The 6,000-nt window shown below is 31.1% G+C and overlaps 1 protein-coding gene across 1 annotated transcript in view; it reads left to right on the top strand.

Annotated features, from left to right (window-relative positions):
- The first annotated feature begins 805 nt into the window (after nucleotides 1-805).
- LOC124371185 (eIF-2-alpha kinase GCN2-like) overlaps nucleotides 806-6,000 on the top strand; it is a 111,836-nt gene continuing 106,641 nt past the window's right edge. The window contains 1 exon segment of the mRNA XM_046829503.1: nucleotides 806-1,107. The gene's annotated coding sequence lies outside the window, so the exon portion shown is untranslated.

Genomic DNA, 6,000 nt, shown 5'->3' with positions numbered 1-6,000 from the left:
TAATTTATAATGTGGATCATTTTCATTAGCTTATTGTTGGATATAAGAATATCTTATTGTCTTTTCCATGTACTAATGGTGTTACCGTAAATAAATAAATAAATGCAACATTCCGATCTCATTAAGATGTAATCAGAAACAACTTTAACTCGCAAGACTCTATCACATTATGTCTACCGCCACCGGGCCTCAATTACTACAAATATTTTTTTTAAGGCCACGACTTAATGATTTGTAATCGTCGTACTTGTGTATTAGTTCACTTTCAACATGAAAGTATCCCTTATATTATGTAACCTGTACTTGTGCTTCGCAACCACACAACATACACAGTGTCGACTCCCCATACCACAAAGTAATGTTACAACTTACAAACTCAAGTTATTCTTGTTTTCTGCGTGTGTGTATTTTTTACTGTCGATCTTTCTGTATATTTTGTAATGTAAATGGAAAATCTCAGACTTATTTTTGACTCTTAGCTTGTTATCTTGAACGGAGTTTGTGGACATGCTATCTATTGCTGTGGTCCACATATAGTAATATGTATCAGTAAGGATTATAACAATCCTCGTGTTGTAATTTTGTTAAGTTGTGCTATGCGAGAATCAGGGACTTCTGGGAAGCACTATTTATTTACCAGCGAACAGCGGTGGGAGGAGGCAGCTCATAGCTAACAAGAAATAAATAAAGGATTCTGATAAAACAGATTTTAAAAGTAAAAATAAAAAAAATTAATGATTATTTTTGCCCACAAAATGAATCCCTATAAATTTTAAATAGAAGTGTACAATAATTTTGTTACTCCAAATAAAATAATAGTTCTGCTTCTATACATCCAATTCTAAAATTTTCTAGTTTACAAATAAATTCTTAAAATTAATAAATCAATTTTTAGTTTATAACAACAAACAATAATAAGTTTGGCCATCCATTGGTTAAATTTTACATTTTCCGTTATGTCTAGCCTTAAAACAATTTGACTGAATTGTGTTTGTCAACGTAAATAAATGTTTTCTTTTCTTCCCTGTACAATGTGATTGAGATTATACCAACGAAACAACTTAACCCTAACCTAAGCCTGCCTACGCTCTGGAATTTAGTTTAAAAGTGAGTTTTACATTGTTTATATAATAATTGTTTTAAGTTTTACGTAGATATGATAAATTTCAGTTGTATAATGTAGTATTACTTGTCTTTATTGTAAATTACAGCATATATATATGTCATGATTCTTGCGTCCTTCTTTATCATTATCATGATGAGATAATGTTATTTGGGGTGAAGTATAATAAATGTTCACTAGAGATGTGTCTTTTGGTCATGACCCATCTCATTCAATTCAAATGGGTCACTTATGTAAATGAGTGAATAGGATCAGAGTAGGCCATTTCAAAAGACCTATTCACTCAGAATGTCTTTCACTTTTTCCTACCTACTAATAAGAGTGATATTTTATTCCAAACAAGATAAATTATTTTTAAGAATCGTTAAAACTTATAATATTACAATTAAGTTCATTCAAAACCCTTAGAATATATCCATAGAATAAATAGCTCAACATTAATAGATAGCCTATATGCAACTTACTAAAACTGTGTAGATTTTTGTGTTATAGGTTATAGCAGGTCTCCAAAATCGTGCAAGCATTCATTTTATTCAGCCGGTCATTTTGTTCTTTCGGTCTTTTGTTTATTTCGTTTAGGCATTCTTTCGTTCACTGCTGACCCATAATACTAACCTATGATAAATCAAAATGGGTATTTATTTACAATACCGTGACCATGAAAAATGGACTTTTTTTTCATGAGTTGGGCATTTATAGCCAAGTATTATTATCACAGGTGCATATAAACTGGGGGGAAAGTATATCATTGTATTATATTGATGCCTTTCGGGCATTATTGCATTAAGGATGGAAAATAACCGACAAAATTTTGTCAAACAACACTTGGAGGGTTAAGGATCAGGGGCATCACGTGATCTGGGATTCGACTTTTGCAAGCTCGAGTTAATTTTTTTTCTAAAAGAGCAAGCAGTGCGCAGCACTGCGCAGCGGGCAGGCATCGTTGACAGGATTAACGTCATCATTTCAGTAAAATTGCCAGAGGTACTGTCAAAAACAGAGTTTTCAGAGGATTTCAAAAAATCGTAACTCCTTTGATTTTCGTTGCCGACGAATTTTTTCTTCACTATTGTTTTCAGGAAAAATTGTAGTTTTCAGGAAAAAAAAAATGAACATACCTTTCCATGGTCACGTTATTGTAAATTGATACCTCAAAATGTTGTATTGATAGGGATGTTGCGATATTATCGATACCAATATTATCGTTTCGATATTTCCTATATTGATATCGATATAATTTATCCGATATTATCGTGTTATCGGAAGAATTATACAAATATCGGGGTTTTGATATCATATTGAATGATGAGTTGTAATTGTTTATTATTTTGGCTTTATTGGTTTTACAAAAGCAAAACTCAAACAACTTGCTTTGTTCAGTTTTTAAATGCAACGCCAGCAAAGAAATTAGCTTTGCAGATTAAGTAAAAAGTAACCAGACGATGCTTGGTTCAGTTAAGCATATAATATAGCTGCTTTTTAAAATGTAATTGTTGTCCTTAAAACTCAATTTAAATTCTTATAGATTTATATTGAAATGTAAAATTTTAATTTTTGTTCTTACTTTGACAATTGTTTTTTAATAATTGTGCTTCAAATGGGTCTTATTTAAAACATGTAAAATAGAATAATTTAAGGAATTTATTTTTTATCTTTAAAGAATAGTTTATTTTTTAATGTATTAAGTTGTATTAAAAACATTATTTTGGAAATGAACTCGTAAGTTGTATCTTTTTATTATACTAGTTGTACACACACTCATACAATCAAAGGTTGTATAAACCAGTTTAATCATTCCCCTTCCCTTATTTAAATCAATATCGGTTGATATTAAGGATATCGATATTTGGATTCGATAATATCGGTATATCGATATATCCAAGCTTGATATCGATATCGATAACAAATATCGGAACTAGCCTCATATTGCAAAAACCCTACATATCGATCAAATCCATTGTTCATATGTATTTAAAATACTTTAATTAAAAATATTAAATAGAATATTTGGTAAATTACAGTTAAATTTAAAAGAATCGGTTTTGATGTATATATTTTACATTTACTAGAATCTGTTATGAATAAATTTACTGTTATATAACTGGGCATCCTGTAGATTCACTCTGTAGAATGTGTGATGAGCAGGATGAAATTGCCGAGCACTGCCTGAACTGGCCAGTACTCAAATGATTTTACTTTGTTCTAATTAATTTTGAACAATAGCCTATTCTTATTTAATACATTGTTTATTTTTATACTGAGGGAAAGGGACAATTGTCTCCGCACTTAGTCCTAAAAGGATCTGTGCACCTCTCTTATTTTTTATTTTTGTGTTCTCAGAATCTGAGACTTTTACAGAAGCAAATCAGATTTGAAGGCTCCTGTTCTCTAATGTCCTTGGGGGCCTAGGAGATATGCCCCTAGGAATCTTTTCCAAATTTTTGATATGGTAGGACAGTTTAGCTAAATATGCTCCAGTTTAGCTATTTACAAGAGCTTTGCTGTTGGAGAAAGCTATCTCACCATAATGGACTCCGCTCCCTTTTTGACGAGGATATCTGCTCTTTTATTTCCATGAATACCCTCATGGCACAACACCCAACCGAGTGTACTTAGCCAGTTCTGCCAGAGCATTCTTGCATTCCCAGACTGCTTTCGAATCAAACGGACATGTATCAAGTGTCTTCAGTGCAGGCTGGCTGTCAGAAAGTATCTAATATTTTGTCCTCTTTTGTATGAGTCTACTGGCACATGACTTCCGCTTGGAAGACTGTGGTATGTTTTCCTAGGGGCACCAGGAGATAGTATTTATTAACTTTGTACCTAGAAGCTTCATTGCGCTTAGAGCACTTCCTGCCCCAGAGGAGTGTATCCTAGGACCAGCTTTGGACAATTGAAGCTCATCGCTCCTATGGTGTTTATGCAAGCTAGCCTTTAAAAACTCTGTAGCCTCTTGGCAGCTGTTTTTTTTTGCTCTACTTTTGGCCACCACACAAATGCAGTATATGTGACCATCGGTTTTATAATAGTATCATATGTCCAATAAATCATTTTGGATTTCAAACCCTATTTAATCCTTTGTCACTTTAGTTATTGTGTTCTCAATATGTGGGTTCCAAGTCAGCCTCTTATCCAGGAATATACCCAGATATTTGTCTTCTTTTGATTGTTTTATCCTGATTCCTTCCAGGACAGGTTGTGTAAGCTGGAACTTTCTTTTCCTGGTAGTTATCATATTTGTTTTTAGTGGGTAAAACCTGAAGACCTTCCCATGACACCAGTAGCTTATGAAATTTAATTCTTCTTGAATTAGGTGTTCCAGCATGCCTTTGTTTTCCCTTTGACCATAAGCACGAGGTCGTCAGCACAGCATATTAGCCTTATTTCTGCTTTATTTAGAAGGTCATCAACCACCATCGCCCACAGGAGGGGAGACAGAACCCCAGATTTCATCCCTATTGTGTCTATTGATTATTTTTGTCATAGTTTTCACCATGAAGGAGGTTAGGCTTATGGGTCTGTACGAGTTGGGTTGAGTCGGATCCCTATCTTTTTTCCATTAATAACACATTAAGTTAGAATAATATACAAAGGTGGCAATAATTGCAAATGGTAAATGTGAAATTAATGTCCAGAGTGGTAAAAGACCATTTTCGTGTTTTTGACCTATTGCTATTGTTCACCTGAAAAATATAAATCAAGGTTTCAAGGGTTGGAAATGATAAATAACGGAGTTAGATAACATTACCACTTATTGGTTAATGCTGGCGTCAGCCTTAGCACCTTCTTTTGATACAACAAATAACAGTGACACTGAAATCAGGGGATTATAACTCCAATAAACAACGTTTTTGTTAATTTAGACCCTCTGAGAATAAAAGTTTATATTAGCCTGACACAAGTGTTGGCCACTGATGGTTACAAATAAAAAACATCCCTATAGGTAGTGCCGATCAGTAAAAGATAAAATTCTAGAGGGTCTGATCTTGAATGCCTCCGGCTATTAGGTACTCCTAGCTTAGAAATGCAACTTAGCAAAGCAAACAAATATTGTAAATTCACCTAACCATAACTTCTGGAAATTATTTTGTCTAGGAAAGTAGTTCCACTTTTAATGTTCTAAAATCCATTAGGCCCTTTTGTAATTTGCATCCCCTAAAACATTATATTGTTTTGTTCAGGAGGACGATTGCAAGAGGTTACTAACAGGAATTCCATTACTAGTGTGGATAAGTAAGAGTAAATTTGAAATTAATGCAAACAAATTTAACCAAACTAATAACATAAGTTTAATAAATAAGCAAAACTAATGTAATCGTATCTTCTTAATTTCGTATGTGTGTACAATCTACTTACTAACCTCCTCCTAACTTTCGATCACATAAAAATACCTTTAATAGATTTTAAAATAACATATGAGTACATGATGAACTCATATTCTCACTCTGAAAGAATACGATGACCTTATTAAAGGAATATTATTATTATATAAAGGAATAATTATAAAGAAATAATTATAATTAATTAAATTATAATTATTAAATTAATTTATTCCTTTAATAATTATTCCTCTTCCTTTATTTATTTTTATAATTATAATTATTTATATTTATATTATATTTATATATATATATATATATATATATATATATAATATATTTATAATAAATATATTATATAATAAATAAATATATATATATATTTATTATATATAATATATATATATATATATATATATTTATTTATTATATAATATATTTATTATAAATATTATATATATACATATATATATAATATAATATAAATATAAATAATTATAATTAACAAATAAATAAAGGAAAAGGAATAATTATTAAAGGAATAAATTAATTTAATAG

Source organism: Homalodisca vitripennis, chromosome 1 (assembly GCF_021130785.1).
Source record: "Homalodisca vitripennis isolate AUS2020 chromosome 1, UT_GWSS_2.1, whole genome shotgun sequence".
Taxonomy (NCBI): Eukaryota; Metazoa; Arthropoda; class Insecta; order Hemiptera; family Cicadellidae; genus Homalodisca; species Homalodisca vitripennis.
This window is presented reverse-complemented; position numbering and strand designations above follow the sequence as displayed.